This window comes from Mus musculus, chromosome 14 (genome assembly GCF_000001635.26).
Source record: "Mus musculus strain C57BL/6J chromosome 14, GRCm38.p6 C57BL/6J".
NCBI classification, from domain to species: Eukaryota; Metazoa; Chordata; class Mammalia; order Rodentia; family Muridae; genus Mus; species Mus musculus.
In genome coordinates this window covers 93,794,874-93,816,069 of record NC_000080.6, presented here as the reverse complement: position 1 = coordinate 93,816,069, position 21,196 = coordinate 93,794,874, and the positions used below count along the sequence as shown (strand labels likewise).

General features: G+C 35.9%; 1 protein-coding gene across 7 annotated transcripts in view; it reads left to right on the top strand.

Annotated features, from left to right (window-relative positions):
• Pcdh9 (protocadherin 9) overlaps nt 1-21,196 on the top strand; it is an 879,135-nt gene that overhangs the window by 76,765 nt on the left and 781,174 nt on the right. The window contains exon 2 of one of the 7 annotated variants that reach the window (XR_003950833.1): nt 1-21,196. This exon is cut by the window's left edge and continues 72,819 nt beyond it; it is cut by the window's right edge and continues 13,450 nt beyond it. The exons of the other annotated variants lie outside the window; for them this stretch is intronic. The gene's annotated coding sequence lies outside the window, so the exon portion shown is untranslated. 7 annotated transcript variants of the gene reach the window in all.

Below are 21,196 nucleotides of genomic sequence, written 5' to 3'. Positions count from 1 at the left end.
AACAACATTGAGCAGAAGAATACAGTAAGTGTTCCAGTGGCCCTCTCTCAAGTCTGTGCACTGAAAACTTAAATCAAAGAAGGACATTTAAACCAATTATCTAAGTATCTATGAAACTTACCTAATTTATGCTTTGACCGTATAATGCATGAAGAGAATATATTATATTTACAGCCATTGTCTCAACTGCTCTTATCTATACCGGACAAGACTGCCCCAAACTCCTGTGACAGGTTTCCCCAAATTATCATGTGGCTTTGTTTTATTGTCTTTGCTTTGTGACCACCACATGTAACCAGGACTACCCTCAAGGGCATCTCAACTCATTCACTGAGGCATAGTTAGCTCAACAGCACTGAATACAATGAGACATGTTTTAGCATTAAAATGATCAAATGACTAGACTTGAGTTACTTGTTCTTGTATGAAAATAGGAACTTGGAAGGAAACAGGAGTATAAAAGGAAGTCACCTGTGATATATGCTCAGATAATACATATATTAGTTTCCCGTATAGTAGGGAAACAAACAAGCAAACAAAAATATGGATGAGAGAGATAGTCTAGGGCAAAGAAGATACAAAATTAAAATAAATTAATATTGATCTCATTACAGCATAAAAGAGAAAGAGCTTAATTACTTACTAACTCTGCCTGTAAGCAAATGTGTAGTGTATTGCTTTGTTAGGTAAGGGAAGACCACTAAATGCCTGTTCTTATAAAGGATAAGTACTAGTTACTCTGTTTATAAGTAGTTTATTAGCAAATTAAGAATAAGTGTGGGATCACTTTATTAATATGCCTTAGCTGCTAATCTGTCTCTATATTTACATAATGGTTCTCATTCTTGATATTCTTAGCAGTCTTAAATGCATTTTGTTTAAGAATATCACCCGGGGCTCCATCTTATATACAACCACCAAACCCAGACACTATTGCATATGCCAGAAAGATCTTGCTGACAGGACCCTGATATAGCTATCTCTTGTGAGGCTATGCCAGTGCCTGGCAAATACAGAAGTGGATGCTCACAGTCATCTATTGGATGGAATACAGGGCCCCTAATGAAGGAGGGAGAGAAAGTACCCAAGGAGCTAAAGGGGTCTGCAACTCTATAGGAGGAACAGCAATATGAACTAACCAGTACCCCCCCCCATCCCCGAGCTCCAGTCTCTAGCTGCATATGTAGCAGAGAGTGGCCTAGGGAGACTTTTTATATCATTATTCTGAATAGATAGAGAAATTGCTGTTGCAACTTCTGTTCCACAAAAGTTGCACTGTCTTACAAGTATTTAGAAGAATACAAAATAAAATTATTTTGAAATTAGTATTCATAGCTTATTTTCTGCTTTAACAATACCATTTCTGTACTACGGTTCCTTATCTTCTTTTCTACAACACAAGATAAATTTAATTCAATAATGAATATTTGTTAGCAGTGTGCGAGACATCATATGCTAAACTTAATATAACATATTAACTCTTCCTCACATATCTAATATACGTATTATTGTGATAACATTTCACAAATAAAGAAATATGAGACTTGCATATGCTTGACACAGTATGCCCAGTATGACATAACAGAGACAAAAGGAATTCCAGCTGAGGCAGTCAGCAACAGGACTCCATGCTGTTGCTACATTTGACTTGCTCTTTCATATTTGCTACAAGGTTTTCAAAACTGACAAGTTCTTGGAGAACTGTCTCTCACCCTTTGTTCTACAGAACTATTGGCTCTTTTTGCTGCAGACTATAGTAGAGCAGCAACTTTGAGGTCAGAGCACAAATGGAGGGAAGGAAGCAAACATTCTGATTTTTGTCAACTTCCAATTCTCTTACAGGTGAAACTATTCAAAATCTGTTTCAGTACATGCTTCAAAATGACCGATGAGGTCATACAATGATTTTATAGCACTGGACTCAATAGTAATGTCTGTGCTCACATGTGTGCCTGTGTGTATGTGGAGGTATGCATGTGTGCATGTGTGCATACATGTGTGTATGTGTGTGTATGTATGTCCTGTATTCCCTCTTTGACCAGGTTTTGTTGTGATGGGCTCAATAATCTTCCTACTCTGTCTGGAGTAGAATAAAGCCATATTGTTATTATGCCCGGTTTATAATCAATCCTTTAATGATAAAAGTCTCCTCTCTACCTTAGCATATTCATCTCAGGACAACTGTATATGTTTTGTAGTTTAACAGGTAGATGTGAATGATCAGGAACATAAAATCCTCAGGCCTTGATAAGATTTTCCTCTGGTAGGGAGTGGTAAATAAAAATGTCTTTATGATGTGTGTAAAGACGGTAGAGAAGGACAGCAGAGGGCAAAGAAAGGAAAAGGAACTGAAGTGAATAGAAAGCTGTTTTCTATTTAAATGAATATGTTGATTGATTCAGAAATGTGGTGATTTTAAAGAGAATGTTGACTTCTTTTGCTTAATCTTTTCATTTAAATTAAAACATGCATGGGCATTCTAAGCAAATGCTGGTTACTGTAGACAACAAGGAACAACATAATTACTCTTTTCGCTTCCGTTTTTCTTTCCTACATCTCCCTGAACATGTGCATGGTTCTGTTACCTAGGAGAGGAATCACTGCAAGTACATCAGCTATGAAAAAAATCCAAAAGAATATGAGAATTCCTATAATTGGTCCCTAACTATCTGGGGACATCTGCTTCACATAAGAAATGGTCTTGAACAAATGTTAGTAGTCTGATTCCTCCAAACCACCAAGGACAAGAAGGTTGCAAGGTCCAATTAATGTAACATTGCAGGGGAGGGGGGAATGGGAGGTATCTTTAACAACTGAGACATTTTTATACATTCTCAAAGCTTCAGAGATGTAGTGACTTCTGAGGACTGAAAGTATGTTAAAAAAGATAGACCGGCATTTAAATGCTGATCTCAACGTTTCACTAGGGACCACTAAAAAGCCTTTCAGAGGAAAACACCAAGATCAGCAAAACATGAAATCATTACGGCAGCAAACTTTCTAGGTCTGCTTTATATTATACTTTTGAAAAGGACATTTGTTTAAGGATATGATAGTTTCATCCTGTATGTAATGCATACTCATCTACTGGTACTGAGGGTGGGAGAAGAGACAAAAGGAGAGAGTCCTTTGTTAGTAAGATCACAGACCCCATAGGACAAAAGGGACCAATCTGGCCCAGACATCAGCTACTTCCTAGCAGCTCATTTGCAAAAATACTTTTCTAATACATGTGGATGAAGAGAAAGTAAACGATGCTCCACGCATAAGTGTGTTCACAGCATCGAAAGAAAGAAATGGTTTCGGCTGTGGAAAAGGTGGGAGTTTGTTGGAAGACAGGCTCAAATTTTCTGGCCTTCTTCCCATATCGCTCAATCTCAGTAATTATTCCTTTTGATTAAAGGACAGATATGGCAGCCTCTTCAAGCCCATTAGCACTACTATGAACATGAGCCAAAGAGGCCACTTTAAAGTAAGGCAAATGTGACTTTTCTGCTGGGACAGAGCAAGCGGCCCAAATCAGAGGCCTAAAGCTGGACCCCGACTGTGCGCCTAGATGTCATGGAACATCATGCTGTGGTCCTCCTAGCAGAGAGTCATTCACAGTTGTGTATTTGTTATGTGAACATCTGTTCTTCCTTTCCCACTGCCTCGACCATGCCTCTCCTATTGGAAATAACACCCTAGCTGGGAGGTTCCTTCCTTTAACCCCAACACTCCAGAGGCAGAGGTAGGTGGATACCTGTGAACTCAAGACCAGTGTGGTAAGTTACAGGACACAAAGAGGTACTGCTTCAAAAAACAGAGAATCCAAAACAAACAATCAAACACTACACACACACAGACACACACACACACAGACACACAAACACACACACACAGACAGACAGACAGACACACACACACAGACACACACACACACAGACACACACAGACACACACACAGACACACAGACACACACACACACACACACACACACACACACACACACACACACACTCCAAGTTGAGAAGCACAGCACAGCTGAAAGGTTGCAAGGATAAAGACATTTATTTTGTGAAACGTGTCTGTTTTGTACTAAAAAACAAAGTTCTGAAAGTGGAAATACCCTAGCAACCTAATTTCAACTGTTTAAAATAAGAAATTAAATGAAAAAACAGAAAAGATTGTTAAAAATAAAAACAATAGTTTCGGGAGTCTTTTTAGATGAACTGTAACAGATGCAGAATAGATAAAATGCTGCAGGCTAGAGAAGGGGAGCAAAGAAACGGTCCATTAGAGCATCTTCCCAACATTGTTCATCTACTTGGTATGTATAAAAATGCTTCCCCTTGCCTCTGGGCACATATATAGCAAAATTCAGAACCATGGATAGTTAACTAACCTTGGGAGAAAGAGCGAGCAGCACAATGGATTCTGAACTGACTGGAATCCCACTTTCAAAGGGGGAAAGGAGGAGTGAAAAAAAGCTATACTATTTACTGAACTTAAATGTTATGAAAAACTATAACTCCCCTAAACTGAAAGTTTGTTTTGATTGAAGAAGGCTTTTCTGGCAGAGAGGAAGAATATAAGAGAAAGAAGTTGCCAGCTCGGCCTAAGCATTGAAAGTGCCTCAGATTTGGAAAGCCTCCCTGAGTCACCACTTAATGTAACCACGGCCACTGCTAAATGTAAAGGGTCTCAAAGATTCCTGGAAGGATCTATTTTGGATAGAGTCACTTTCTTATTTCTGATGCTTTGTGGATATTTTTGTGCACTTTACAAAGTTTACTGAGCAAAATTTTCAACATTGCCATTGACACAGCTAGGGGTAGAAAACTACAATCAAAGTGTCTTTGAAGCAAACTAGGAGTGGCTTTTATTTTGTTTGTTTTGTTTCATTCGTTTTATATTTGCTTTTAAAACCATATCAATGTATTGAAGTTGGATAAAATAATACAGGATGTCTGGGACATCTTCTATTGTACTTTTATTCATATATTTATAAATTAGATTTTATTTTATATATGTTTAGCTTAGTAACATGTGAATTGTAAGAAAGATCGGTGTATGTTTATAGAGTAGCTTAGCAAATGCTGTACTATGCACAAAGATTTCAGCTCTTGTCTGATATCAAATGCAGCAGAGTACTTAGTGTGAGTTTCCTAGAAATATCTGGAGACATTTCAATGTCATTTCATGTTGTCTGAAATGGAACGTGGACTATTTCCTCAATTACCTGCCTACAACATTCAGTAAAGAGAGACCTATTAAATATGAAGATTAAAGGCAAGCTAGCTTTATAGCAGGCAAAATTAATTCTTAAACTTATTGCCTTGCAAGTTAAGAGCAGAAGACTTTCTGATTATAGATATTAAAACCCTATAATGTCATCTTTCAAAAGCAAGTGTTAATATTAAATTCTTTTAAAATATGATTTTGGTGTCATTTTATTGATAGATATATCCTCTCTTCTGGAGTTTGAGGAATGTCATTGAAGTGACTTCTAAACACTTTATGAATATTTTTCATTCATTATGCTGGTATATTTTATATCCTATAAAAATAGTACTGTAACCTTCCAGGAGTAATTTGCCCTTAAGGTGGACTAGTATGAATTAATGCCTTACTTAATCTTTATTCAGGATATAGTCCCATATTTTAAAAGTTATAACATGCCTATATCAATATCTGGCTTTAGCTTCACAAAGTCTTCTCTGTGGAATTTACCACTGTATAGCATAGAAAGTACAGCATAAACAACATCAAAATTGGGGATTTAACGGGGTAAGATGATTTCCTTGTTGGAAAGAATACTCTCTTCTCATTGTTAAGAAATCATGCTTTGCCTTAATTAACACTGTTGAGCTTCGTGGTACTAAATGAAGTTAGAAAATCCCTCAACATTCTTATCATGTTTAAGAAGGGAAGAACAAAAAGTTGACAGGATAAAAAAACGAATTCTGAACACTTCCAAGAAGCCTAAGAATCTTAATAAAGAAATGCTTCACTCCCAAGCATCTCATTCAGAATAAATCATGGATTCTTGATTAATTCTATTTCTCTGACACTTGATACAAATATTTAGACAGTCATTCAAAGATGGCTTTGTATAACACAATACAATAAATGTTAAAATGGGTATTCCAAAACTATCAGCTCTGCTTTGCATGGTGGTATGCAATAGATTTTCCTTTCTGTTGTTTCCTTGTGTGTGTTAGAATTAGTTGAGTGCAGGTCCTCTTTCATGCCATGGAAGCCCTGTACCAGGGATTTACATCACAAGCCTGTTAGGGAGGAAATGAAGAGCAGGTGGAATGAACTTTCATTTCTCTTTCAATTATTTATTGTTTTCCAAAATAAAAGATTGATAGGGAAATTATAAATTCCTGAAGTATTTTTACAAAATTGAATAATTAATCTCTTGATCTCTACCTTCTCTCTTGCTCTTGCTCTCTCCTTCCCCATTCCCTTCCCTTCCCCCTCTCTCCATGTGCTCATGGCCATGGCCGGCCTCTACTTCTCTGCTCTCTCCCTCTCTCTGTCTTTCTCTGCCTCTACTACCCTCTTAACTTCCCTCCCCATGCCCTAAATAAACTCTATTCTAGTTTTAAAAATTTGAGCAAATAATAAAAGGTGGCATATAGTTTACATACACATACAAGCACAGATGTAGGAGTCAAGTAGATCTAAATTCTAGATGGGACTAGAATCACTGGGAAATATAAGTGAACTTAGTTTAATATATGTCAGCATGAAATTTATGATATACATTTTATATTACATTATCTTATATTAAATTTAGACTATGTTTTCTAATGGAGTGCTGAAGATCAAAGATCTATTCTTTGGTTTTATCACCTCCCCATTTTAAAGGTTATCCCCTTTCCTAGGATCCCCTCTGAAAATCCCCTATACCCTCTTACCCCTCCTGCTCCCCAATCCACCCACTCCCATTCCTGGCATTCCCCTATACTGGGGCACAGAACCTTCACAGGACCAAGGGCCTCTCCTCCCATTGATGACCGTCTAGGCCATCAACTGCTTTCTAAACTCTTAGTTTAGAATATTATTGCAGAGACAACCCATCCCATTTTTTTTTCAGTTGAACAGGGCTAGTTTATTGAAAGCATACCCCAAGACTGATTGATCAGGGCCATAGATCAGACTTAGGAGCTGAAAGCTATGACCTTAGACATTGTCCAGAGTGAGTTTATATAGAGAAAGGAAAAATTCACTTCTGAGCAGATACAGGATACAAGAGCCTGACAAATACAGAGGCAGATGCTGGCAGCCAAAGGTTGGACGGAGCATGGGGTCCCCAATGGTAGAGTTAGAGAAAGGACTGAAGGAGCTGAAGGAGTTTGTGACACCCTGTCTTCTTTTTTTCTTACACTAAGCTCTAAGAGAACCGTGCTTCATCCAGTTGGTTGGCTTTATTCCTTGTGCATTCCTTGTAAGCCTTCTAACCAAAGCTTTTTGAGGGAAGTCATGATAAGCTGTAGCTCCGTTGTGCCTCTGGACACTTGATTTCCATTGTTGAGCAGTGAAGGATAAAAGTCATTTACACAGGGAATTCTTGCCCTGAACATTTTTGTTCTTTTCAGTGTTGGTTGGCCATAGCACAATTGTCTAACATTTTACAAATTTAATGCACATTCTTGTTCCCAGAACTGTAGATACTTCTTACTATTGATCTTTTATAGGAATAAGTTTTTACTAATTGACTGACATGGTTCAGGATTGATGGACTTGATTTAATTTGGATTGTAGTGAAGCAACCCCTAATAACACGTTTCATAGAGCAAGGCTTCTCTTCTTACCTGAACAAAGCCCATTAGGACAGAAAACACAATTATTGTTCTTAGGAGAGGGGAATGCCACACTTTACTAAATTGTGGAATCTTCCTTCTCATTTTCATTTCAAAAATGGTTTCTTTTAAAATCGTTTTCTGGCAAATAAGCCCACGATCACTAGGCAAATTAAAACTCACTTTTGTAAATTAGGAAGTAACACCAGGCCAGGGAATCATTGTTCTACAGAGTTTAATTTGCATTATTTTTTGTACATTTTTATATTAGAGATTCCCCACATGCACCTTTCTCAGTTCTTAGTTTAAAAGAGGTCCTGTGTGGTGGGTATTGTGCCCTGCAGGTATATGCAACACCTGATTCCTCCAGGGATGTGAGAACAAGTGTGATCTCTAGCAGTGTTTAGCCTACCAAAAAGTAGAGGTTTGGGAATTTAGCTCACTGCTTAGCATATCCCAAATCTGTAAGGAGGTATTTCCCTTACAGTTTGCCTTTCAGGACTTACCTAATGCATGCCACAGACAATAAACTTTAAAGCTGATTGAATTTCACAGAGGAATTCAGATGGAGCCCTCTGTCACCGAGGAGACTATTTCTGTTTATGTGGGATACGCCTTATCTTTTTGCTTCCTAGTTCTTTTCCTCCTCAAGAAAGATGTGTTATGTGCCTGGCCAAATGTGTACTCTCCTCTTTGTTTAGACTTTTGAGAGATATAACTCTTCATGTTTTAGCCTTTTTGAGTACATGAACCTATTGATGTTTCTGTGCTAACATAAATAAGAAAGAGTCCAGCAGTCTTTATTGCTACCACAAATGGAATATTTAGGACAGACAAGGGTCTCACCATCTTCATCTAATTGGGAAGACAAAGAAAAATCCTATCATTTTTGTGCTCACACATTTTCTTAACTTTTTTTTTTATATCCTATCTTTTCTTAATTTCATTGCACGTGTTCACAGATTATCTTTATTTATTCTGTAATATGCAGCTGGGTGTATATTCCTCTCTGAACAACCACTAGGAAAGGAACAATGAGTAAGATTTCACATCAATTTTAATGTAAAATGCAAATCTACACTCAAATGGATCCTCTGATCAAAAGGAACTCCAATCTCTTACTGTCTAAATACAAATCTTATCATTAAATTTGAGGACTTGGACTTAGGTCTTTCCAACTTCATTTCTATTGTGAATCAGCAGGATATCTACATAGAGAAATTGAAAGGTGACAAGAATATCCAGGAAATATTTAGTAAAACTTAACAATTTATTATAGCAGGAAAAAAAATTAATTACATTACAAGACAATGTTATGCCATAGGGTTGTGTTTAAATTTGGATCCTAATGAACCTGTCCTGTTATTTACATGTGTCTCTCTTTCCACAATTCATCTAAGGAAAATAATTATGTAAATAGTAACAAAATTACCATTACCCTGATGAACATAAAGTTCTCTAACAAAAAAAGGTATGCAGGCAATCATCTAAAAGTATTTCTTGTGGAAGTTAAGGTACCACATTCATAAAGGATGAAAACACCATTGAAAGTATTGATGTTTGCTAAATGGAGAATCCCTGACATGGGAGAGATGCTCTAAGATGAAGCAGGAGGATATGCACCTGGAAACCAAAACACTGATGCTTTTGCTAGTTGAAGCCAAGATGCAGGGCTTTTATAATGCAATGGATGTGATTATAGAGTGACCTGGGTTGTAGAATCATTTGTACACTACAACCTGGAAAGTAAAAGGAGAGGTGGTATCCTTGTTTTATTTCCTCTGGGTCTTTTTTTTTTGTTGTTGTTTTTCCTGTCTAGATCTAGGCAAATAAGAAAGAGAAGTGTGTGTATGACGTTATACATCTCCATTAATTTTTCCAATTTCGAATTCAATCGTTTGGCACAGGTCATTTAAACGGTCTTAATTTTATCACATGTTTCCACTTTAGGCTTTCCACCAGCACAGTGACATTTGCCTTCTCTTAAGCAGTGTTCATGCTGCATGCTTTCCACAAAAAGCTAAGATATATATGGATTGCTACCTGTGGTCATCATAATTAATGACCAATTCTGGCAACGCAAGCCAGACATATTCTATGACTAAATTCTGGACCCCAGGAGGGACATTTAGTCTTTTAGACAATAATTGACTAAAAGTGCTCTTGTCATAAATCAGTGCCTTTGATGGCAGAAAGTATGCTCTTTTATGATTTAACCCTTCCTTAAACCTTAAGTGCATTATTGTGTTGAAATATGAAACCATGGGGAGTGATTAGAAAATGGGATTTCTTAGTAACACGAGGGAACACAGTGATGGTATTACCTTAGGGAGGGTAAACTTCAGAGGAAGAACAGCCTCCAATCTTATAGAAAAAAAATCCAAAACACCAAAAAAGGGAGACTTCTTATATATAATTGAGCTGGCTTAATTTGTGAGTGCTTATCATTTGTGACAAAAATACAAGCTGATGGGAACTGCTTGGAGTTAATGGAAGGCTAATTGCTGCATTTCAAGGGTTCCTATGCAAAGTCAGATTGGTACTGCAGAGCAGATGTCAGGCTATGGTGCAACCTGAACCTATTACAAGGATTGCCTCTCGACTGGATTGGATATCCAGATGTACAACCATCCACTCTGAAAAGCAAAACTGATAATTGTTAGGAGGCTTCTAAATTTAAACTAACAGTAATATATTCAGGATGTGTTCATATTCTTGTTGATGATGCAAATTCCAGGAATACTAAGCTTACAAGTGGGTTACTTCACGCCTTTGTTTCGTTCACAGAGAATAAAGGGCAGGAGATGGAGTCACTGTATTTGTGTTATCCCTCTGTTAGTTTCATTGGTAACTTCTGTGCTAGATTCAAATGGGGAATTTGCTCTGATTACAGATCCCAACTGTGCTGACTCTCTAAGCGATTAAGATTTGCTAATAACACTGAAGAGTCAATAAGGCTGCTCAAAGACTCTCGGAGCAATGTGGTGTGCTCAGAACAAAACGCAAACTATTTCAGTGAAGCAAATTTGGTTCCCATACAGTGTGACAGCTGATGTCAAAAGAAAGTCTTCTGCTAGTGCTTCAGATGGTTGTGCTATTACCAGTTCACCTGACAGAATCCACCGTGCCTTATGCAAAATACAACGTGGCAGGTGTCAGGACCGAAGCATATGCAATCCCTTTGACTAGAGTTGTGCCCTTGAGAATGGCAGGGGATGCCGTTGTTCGGCATCCTCTTGGTTTTGTGGATTGCTCCTATGGAGGATACCTGTACAAAATCATAAAGACCTGCAGACTGTTGACCGTGTTTCACATTACAACATGAATGTACCACTTTGTTTCATAGAAGAATTCAGTATCGATGGATGGAGGTTTTTAGTACTATAGTATGAATGGCCATTTCAAATTGTATTTCAACATAGTAGAAGTAAGTCCAGTTGCAAGTTTATGCCAACAGATGACACTGATTGTAAAGAAAGCATGATAACAAAACAGTTATCACTGTTTTTCAGGTAAGTTATGCAACCTGCAGGACTCTTGTGCATGTAGGACACACATACTGAGTGTTTTATAGTGTGTTTTCAAATGTGAAAACAGACCAAATATTTGCTCCACACAACTAAATGAAGTAGGCATGTATTATTTTATTCTTTGATTGAGAGAAGATACTGGGATTCCATGAGTCTAAGTGTTTTGCTAGGAATTATGAGTCAATTATAAAGATGGGTTATCAAGCTTTTTCTTTGGAAAAGGAGCTCAGGCATTTTCCACTTTGGTATAATGGGCTTCTCCCCAGTCTGCGAACGTTCTTATAAACACTAGTTGAGGTAAGAAATATGTCTCTTTCTCTGTGTCATGAAACATTTCTTTCTCTTTGCCACATGATTTATGCATGACTCCTCAAAATACAACTGGAGTCAGAATGTTTGTGGGCATTCCTTTCAGCTTCGAAAATTCGTAGAAATTTTTGACATGGAGTTGTACATATTTCCTTTCCCTTTTAGACAATTCTGAGTTGTGCTTTTCTAGTAAAAGCCAACTAATCGATTATGGACAAAGCAAATCAAATAGCCCCCGTGGTTGATGACATTTTTAGGCCATGCAGCTTTTTAGTGGCTGGAAGAGACCACCAGGAAAGTAAGAATTCTCTTTCATTTCTGTGTATAAATAGCACATAAGTAGCTGCAGTAGACTGTGTAACAATAGTAAGGCCTCTCACTATTCCACAGTGCTGGAAAATGTGGCGAGGTTGAATGTTCTAAAATGTATTATAAAATTACATGTCACTGCAGCAGAGAACCAATTACACATTGCAGCACATCTTCACCGTGCAAGAGTTGAGTCATCTCTATTTTGGTAACTATTCTTTATAATCAAAGGCAATTTATGCCATATCTCTGTCCTTACAAATGAATCAATTGGATTGCCCAAAGTTTTGACCTACAAAAGTTTGTTTGATAAAGATAACTGAAGAAATACTGCTATGTACTGTGATGTATTGATTGAGCTTATGGTTTTAGATTTCAATATACAAACTGTTTTTAAAATAGATTTCTAATCACTTGTAATCCTTACATTACTACATGGGTATACATTAGCTTATTGCAACAGTACCTTGGTTCTCATAGGTGATATTGAAACATGAATATTATAAAAGAGACAGGTAGGTATGTGTGTGTGTGTGTATGCGTGCACATGCACACACGGATATAACTTGGATAATCCTGTGTGATTCTTGAGGTTGCCTTCTATACTTTACATTGTCATGTAGTTGTGCCACTACACATACAAGCACCTTGCACATAAACATGCACCAAAAAACAGATAATCCCCTATACGCATACACTTATATAAATTCAAATAAGATATAATAAGATATCCTAGCCTTTCAAAGTAGTCATATATGGTAAAACTAAAAGATACATAAAATAACTAGTTTTCATTTTATAAAACTTTTACTTATAAAGCATGTACAAAATTTGATGAGAGATAAAAATGGAGTTGTATGAGTAATTGAAGAAAACATTCATCATCATTACTAACATTTTTGTTAGTTTATTATGTTTGTTATAATTATGGTTCAAATGTTCAATTTAGTCTATAGTGTCTTGAGTCCATTACCAGATCTTAGACTTCATTATTCATTTAAAACTACAGATAGATAGATAGATAGATAGATAGATAGATGATAGATAGATAGAAAGATAGATAGATAGATAGATAGATATAGATTCAGTAGATTTTATTTGTAGTAGATACAATACAATATAACGATGTTTTCTCAAGCTATAGATTTGATGTGTTTTCCTATATTTTTATACTTTGGTATTATTTGCTACAGTGAACTGAATAGACCATTCAGAGGGCTGACTATGACATTTCCTGGGAAAAAAAGGCACAATGGGTTTTAGGTGCTCTTTTAAGAGAAATATTCTACAACCATAGTGCTTATCTTCAAACAATTCAGAGTCCAGAGTAGCAGCTGGAAAGAAGCAAGAGCAGTCTAAGAAGCAGTATGGTACACATGTATGTCAGACAGACCCTTTCTTGCTTGCTGGGAATAAGAGACGTTATGCTCAACCAAGATTCCTTGGTACTGGTTGCAAATGTTTTTCTTTCAACTGTCTAAATAGTAATCTGCAAAACATAATAGGAACATATTAAAACACACTTTATGTACTTTGCAAATCTACCCTAACTTCTCTAACTTTTACTTATCTCAAAATGTCTTTCGTTTTAACTGGCTACTCACAGATTTATGTCATGCACTTCCAAGTTCTTTTTGGTTTCCTTATTGGCATACCTCTCCTCAGAATATGTCTATATCTTAGTAAAAATATTTTGTAAACAACTATGTATTTTCTGTTAAAAAAATCATCACAAACTACTGATATTTAGTCCTATATCAGATTTTACAATATTGCATTTTATATTTACACTATTATTTAAAATGTGAGAAATACTGAAATGAATACATGTGGAATTCTCCCTATAAATTAAGACCTATGGAAAAATGGAGGGAGGTATGGAATATGTATTCTGGTTCCCCTTGCTTCTCAAAGCTGGAGCTTCAATTTAATTTTTCTTCCAAGTTGAACCCTGAAGCCAATGCACAATTTCAAATTTCAATGTATTTCCCAGTTTGCACCATCATCTACAATGTTAAATCCCTATTATATACACAGAAAAATATATATATGAAAATTTAAAGTAGGCTTTTGATATTTCTTAAATTTTCCTGCATTTTTCCATTAATCACATCATAAAATTAACAGTTTTAAATGAAACGTGAACATTGAGAGAAGTATAAAATTAGTGGCATAGATACATTGTAGTGAAAAGTAATAGTAAATTCTTCTACATAAGTAATTTTATGAATGTATACATATAAGTGGCTGGGTTATTTCATATCTCTCTTCTCATTGCTACCACTTAACTGAAACTTCCTTCCTGTTTTTAGACTAGAAAAGCATGACAGCAGAGCATTATACACATGTACGGACAAAACAGACAGACAGGTCACACACACACACACACACACACACACACACACACACACACACACACACAAAATCCCTTTGGAAGGAGTTACAGAGACAAAATTTGGAGCTGTGACGAAAGGATGGACCATCTAGTGATTGCCATATTCGGGGATCCATCCCATAATCAGCTTCCAAACGCTGACACCATTGCATACACTAGCAAGATTTTGCTGAAAGGACCCAGATAGAGCTGTCTCTTGTGAGACTATGCAGGGGCCTAGCAAACACAGAAGTGGAGGCTCACAGTCAGCTATTGGATGGATCACAGGGCCCCCTATGGAGGAGCTAGAGAAAGTACCCAAGGAGCTAAAGGGATCTGCAACCCTATAGTTGGAACAACAATATGAACTAACCAGTACCCCCAGAGCTCTTGACTCTAGCTGCATATGTATCAAAAGATGGCCTAGTTGACCATCACTGGAAAGAGAGGCCCATTGGACTTGCAAACTTTATATGCCCCAGTACAATGGAACGCTTGGGCCAAAAAGGGGGAGTGGGTGGGTAGGGGAGTGGGGAGGTGGGTATGGGGGACTTTTGGGATAGCATTGTAAATGTAAATGAGGAAAATACCTAATAAATTTTTTTTAAAAAAAAAGAAAGTTTTTTTAAAATTATATGTGAGTGATTACTCAAGTTATCTAAACTGCCAAGTTACTCAATGAGACCCCACTTTCCTATTGAGTCTGTTCACCTGGAGTGCCTTCTCTCCTTCCATGCATGTCTCTAGGTTTTGCCTATGGAGTTCTTTGTTGGTGCTTCTCTGATGTTCTACAATATAACGGTATAGGCTTTTATTGAATTACAAAAAAAAATAGTGGATGACTATTGATGAAGAAGAATATGTGTATTTACTCAGAACAAAACCTAAGTGAATTGTCTGAGAGAACCAAATTCCAGCTGTTGGTTGCCTAGGACCATGTTATTGGTGGGTGAGGTGCAGGGTCACCTTGTAATCACCTTGAAGTGATGATAAACACAAATCATGCTAAGTTAAAGTTTCCCAAAGAATAATTTATTTCCTGGTTATTAAGCAGCTATTTCTGTAATAAAGGATTATCTATGAAATTATAAGTTGGTATTTTGTTGAAATGAAATGACCTAAATCTAAGAAGCTCAGGGAGTTTTTAAATATTTAAAATCCTAATTTTTGCTGTATTGGAAATGGCAAGAGAAGAAGATATAGTGACCATGGTTTTTGTAAGGTTTTAAAAGTTGGATAATTTTATCTGTTAGCTTTTATAGTTATATCTAAAGCAACTGAAAATAGTCATTATCATGGCAGATTAAATATCATTATTATATTATTTTATTTTATTTTATTTTTGGTCTTTTGAGACAGAGTTTCTCTGTGTAGCCCTGGCTGTCCTGGAACTCACTTTGTAGACCAGGCTGGCCTCAAACTCAGAAATCCACCTGCCTCTGACTCCCAAGTACTAGGATTAAGGTCATGTACCACCACTGCCCGACTCACTAAATAATTTTAAAAATACCAAAATGGCAATAATGTAAAATTAAAGTGAGACTTTTAAAATATGTACTTAATAGTTAGCTTGAGTCTGAAATGGCATCTCCTACCCATAATCTTAACACTCTACAGACTTAGAAAAAAGAATTATTAGAAGTTCAAGGCATACCAAATTATAAGTGAGACATATAAAAAATGCAAATAAAAAATAAATAAGCAATAATTTTCATTACATCTTTTCTGCATCATTTTCACCTGCTGAATTTCAAGTGGAATTTCTTGCCACTGTTCATTAGAAGAGAAAAATTCCACACATGCCCAGATAATATATCTAGTTACTAGCAGTCACTCTCTGAAGCACTGCTATTGATAAACATTCTGTTAAATTTGAATTCTCGATGGTTAAGCCATTCCCCTACTATGGTTGTTTTCTAACCTTTCTTTTATAGATGAGCGACACAGAACAGACAATTCAGTCACTCTGATAAATCAACAAATCCCTGCTTGCAAAGCTCCATCTCTCCCATTTTTCCTTGCCAAATCTTTTATCTTCCTTTGTTGTTAACAGGATCAGAGAGATTACCAAAGTATGGAAAGGTGGGCTGCCTTTTTCTATAATTTCAAGACAAATAATCTTGATTTGAAAATGTGAAATGGTAGCAAAGAAGGAGAACAATGGTCATGTGTACAGAAATCTAAGAATTTAATTCAGATTCCTTGTATTCTTCTCATTGACTATGCAAACATAACCTGATGTATGAATCTGAAATTTTAAAGAAAGCCTATTTTATTGTCTATTTTAGTTATATCTAAAATGACTCTACTTCCCTCTTATTTTTATTTTTTGTCATCATTTCCATTCTATGAAACACAAATAAATAAAACATTTTTTTCCAGTTCAGGAACACCAAATTTGTAAGGAATTTATTACTCCTTTTTTATTAATTGTAAACAGACCCAGATGCTAATCACTGAATTTATGTTTTTGTTTTTTAAATTCTTTATTTTCCCTTTGGAAAATATACATAAAAATAATATATGGGTAAGAGACCCATATAGTGTAACTTCAGCAGAATACTTTGAAAACTTTATTTATTGGCTTCAATACATACATTGAATCTGAGTATCAAGGAATGCCTAGAGTTTTAAGCAGAGTAAAGCTCTGAAGTATCATATTGTCTAATGTAACAATTTAATTTAGTTTTGATTGTTGTCCAAATCCCTAGAATACAGTAAGAATGTCAGGATTTTTCAGCTATATATGTTTTCTTGAAGTTGTAATTCATACAGATTTAATGTTATATTTTATGGCAATAATTATGACTAAATTCTTTCCAACTGATTTGACTAACCATTACTGCCTGTGAAAAAGAGTTTAAAATTTTTATAGCTTTCATTATTAGAAAATATAGGATCTTAATAATTCCATATTCATGACTCCTGGTTCTTAATTTAAATAACTGATTTATCCTGTTGAAATGGAAGATCTTTGAACAGCACTGGAAAAGTGAAATAATATAAATGTTTTCCACTATTGAATAAAAGCAACTTAAATTTTCTAAGTCGGTCCTTAAAACTTACTATACTGAAGGAATATAATAAAATAAGCTGGTGAATGAGCTGGACTAGATATTTGATCATTTAATCTAAGAAACACGTGCTTTCTGAAAGTAGTTGCAGTTCTATGATGCATTTATTCAATTGGAATAGGGGCTGTATACCTAAGTGAGCATAATTAGGTGGATAGGAGTTAGGTCTCTTATAGAAGAATAAAGAGGTATGCGGGCCATAAACTCCCTCTGATCAATTTCTAGAGAGCACATTGTTTTGTCTGTGTGGGTGAGGGTGATCAGACCGATAGACATTGAATTGGGATGAAATGTTTTCCTAACTTCTGTGGTTTCTTTACTTCATTCCTCCATAGTTCTATTAATAATTTTGAATATGAGATATTGAAATACATTATAAATGTGAACAGTTTGGTTGGGTTCAATCATGGAATCAGTAAATTATATACTTATAAATTAAGTTGCCAATATCTTAGAAAACCATGTAAACATATTAAAAACAAGCTTAGATTCATTAGCGGCCTGTTCTGGAGTCTGGCCCACACTAGGCTAACATTCAACCAGTACAGAGCTACAGCCATCGAGTACTCTTGACTGTGGACCTTAAGGTGAGGTCCCACTAAATTACTCAGACTTGTTTGAACTCATTCTGTGTCCTAGGGAGGACTTTAGGTTCCTCCTTTCTCAGCATGACCTAGCTGAAAAAATCATGGTAGTACTTTTAAGTTTAGACTTTTTTTTTTTGTAAAGTCGTTCTTATATCCATTAGTTCATTTTTAATCTTCTGGAGAAAGAAACAAGTCAAGAAGAGATGAAAGGCCTTGCACCATTAGTCGAGAGAAGTGTACCCTTCCATCTGCTTTGTTACAAATAATAACACACTGGAAAACAATGCTCCAATTATTACATACTATGTAAGGCCAAGTACAATGTTGGATTAGGCATTGTATTATGTGGATCACACTTTAATTAACCATGGACATAATCAAGTATTTAAATCACTTATTTTGATTTACTTGGTCTTAATTCACTCTGTTTATTAGTCTATTACCATTTGTTAGCTTTGATTAAATATGTTACTTAATTTTTCTCACTAGTGAAGACACCATAGAGTATGAAACTTATTGTAACTCTTTTTAAGTCAGTGTCATTTGTGAACATTGAATCCATTGATTTTAGGTATTCACATACAAAATTAAAAAAAATAAATGAAGAACTATTTTCTTGTGTTTAGAACTAAGAACGTCCATTTTATGAGATAATTAGTTTATGGTATGCTTTTATGTTTTGGCTTCAAATGCATTTTCTTATTATCAGCAAGATGTTTCTCAGATGCACTGAATTCTCCTTTTCTGAGAAGATAAGTGACTGCATCTATCTTCTATGTCTTTCTTTGTGTGTGCAGAAAGTGAAAATGCTCATTCATAATAAGAAAATGTAAGTCTGCTAGGCACCAAGGTTTTAATATTTAATTTTCCACATTATAAAGCAGACTCTTCTCTGCCATCCCATAAATGCAGAAATGGATAAGATTAATTAAACATTAAATCATTATTCTTCATAAAAGAAAAGAAAAGTCCATTGCTATCACATGTGATATGCTTTCATGAAAGGTGATCTCTTCCAAGTATGACTCTCATCTCTCTTAAAAATTTCAAAAAAATTAATAGTAAGGAGTATAGTGATTTTTTCCTATTTTTGCTTTCTTCTGAAATCACTGTGACTTTAATATGAGTTGTGGATGGAATCCAGAATAGCTAATATGTTTGATACATTCAGGCATAGTTTTTATTCATTTATATTGTAGACAAACTGTCTGGCCAGTTAGGAAAACATTTCTAGATATTTAGTTACACAGTCACAGATAAAATTCTAGGGGAAGTTTATTATTCTTATATAGAAACAAATCATAATAAGTTTCACAGTTACAGTATTTAATAAAAATTCACATGTATAGTCTGATAAATTCACAACTTAAATAAGATACATGAAATATTGAATTTCAATTATAGAACTGAAATAAAGGCAATATATTGATCACACATTCTATTGTGCATTGATTTCTTTCAAATATATAAACAAAACTATCATTGATTGCATTTTTGAAAACAGTATGTAATTCTGAACATAATTATAGCACTTTCTAGATTGTGTTCATTTTTTCTTTTGTTTATGTCTTTATTTTATTAACAAAGATATTAAAGAATGCACACAGAATACCATAAAATAGAAATAAAACTGAATTGCCAATTAACTATTATTAACAATACTGCTAAATCAAAAATGTCCTTGGAGGATTGGTATCTTTGCTGTGGTAGCATCAAGTAAAAACAAAGTAAATGTTTCCATTAGTCAGGTGGTTAGTAAAAGGAGAAGAAATATTTCTGCTACTGGGAAGAGACAAAGGGATGAGATAAGCTAAGTGCCACCTCACTTCCTGTGTCCTGTCTCTGGCCCCTCTGGAGTAGGTAGCATTTAGCATTGCTGTAAGTTATTACAGCTGTGTTCTACTGGAAATTCTCTGAAGTGAATGGCAGACACTGCTCTGTGCTCCTTCTGCAGGAGACAACTAACAGTGTAACATAACATTGAAAGCTCAAAATGTCCTACAGGACTATAAGGGAGTTCAAACAGGGAACACAGATGTAGCACCGTGGTTTATCCACAGAAGCCTTCCTGGTAACAAACATAATGGCCTCCCTTTTATACAGTAAGGGAAGCAAAGGTTTACAGCCAACAATTCACACTAAAGGTAACATGCAAAGGGAGAAGAACAGAAAGTTTGTAAGGATCTCCCTGAGAGGCCCAAATACAGTAAAATTAGGAAGGAAGGAACCCAAGGCCCACCTTTGTAGTATCCAACTCCATGCTGTGTTTCAGCACTAGGTCATGCAAACCCTTTGATATGTCAGTTACATTTCAATAACTTTTCAGTTTGGTCTTGTAAGTCCTGTCTCTTCACTGTCTTTGAGTGAGGCAAGTTGTTTATGAATGCAATGTTAAGTGCACTAAAAAATTTTTGCATTCTTTTATCTTTCATTGACAAGTCTGATAGTTGTGGAAAAATTCTAGCATATTCAAAAGCGCTTCTGCAAACACTGACTATCTTGACACCGGTGTTTCCTCCATGAGAGTTGACTCATTCTGATTCATGTGTGGAAGAACTTATATGGAAGGAATTCATCACAGTTTAGATGAAGTACATCCTAAAATGGAGAGATTCATGGGCCTTGGGTACTCAGGCTGTTGGCAATTCTGAATCCTTCCAACCTTTGGGGATACAATTTAACTAATGGATCACATTAACTGCCACCTGCAGCGCCAATTTTATAGTCTCATTACTTTGATGAGAATATCCATGTAACATCCTCCTAGTTGGCAAAAATAAGTGATGTTAAAAAGATTCTCAAACACCTAGTTTGAGTGGGAAAAATTAGAAAGCCTGCCCTTCATTAAATAATGGCAAACATATTGCTTTATAAGTCACTACAATGAACGAAGATCCTCTTTTCCCAAGAATCCACTCTCCTGTAACAGATGACAGAAACTCGTGGTAGGCACATTGTTAAAATTAGAGTGTGTGTGGCTTAGTAAGTATAGAGAAGATGATTCTAGAGATGACAAGAGTGACCACACACACACACACACACACACACACAGAGAGAGAGAGAGAGAGAGAGAGAGAGAGAGAGAGAGAGAGAGAGAGAGAGAGAGAGGAGAGAGAGAAACATGTACCTGGTCATTGGGAAAACAATCATTTGCAATGATGCTTAAATTATTATACTTAGTCTGAACAAAGTTAGACTTGTCTCATAGAAGACAAACTG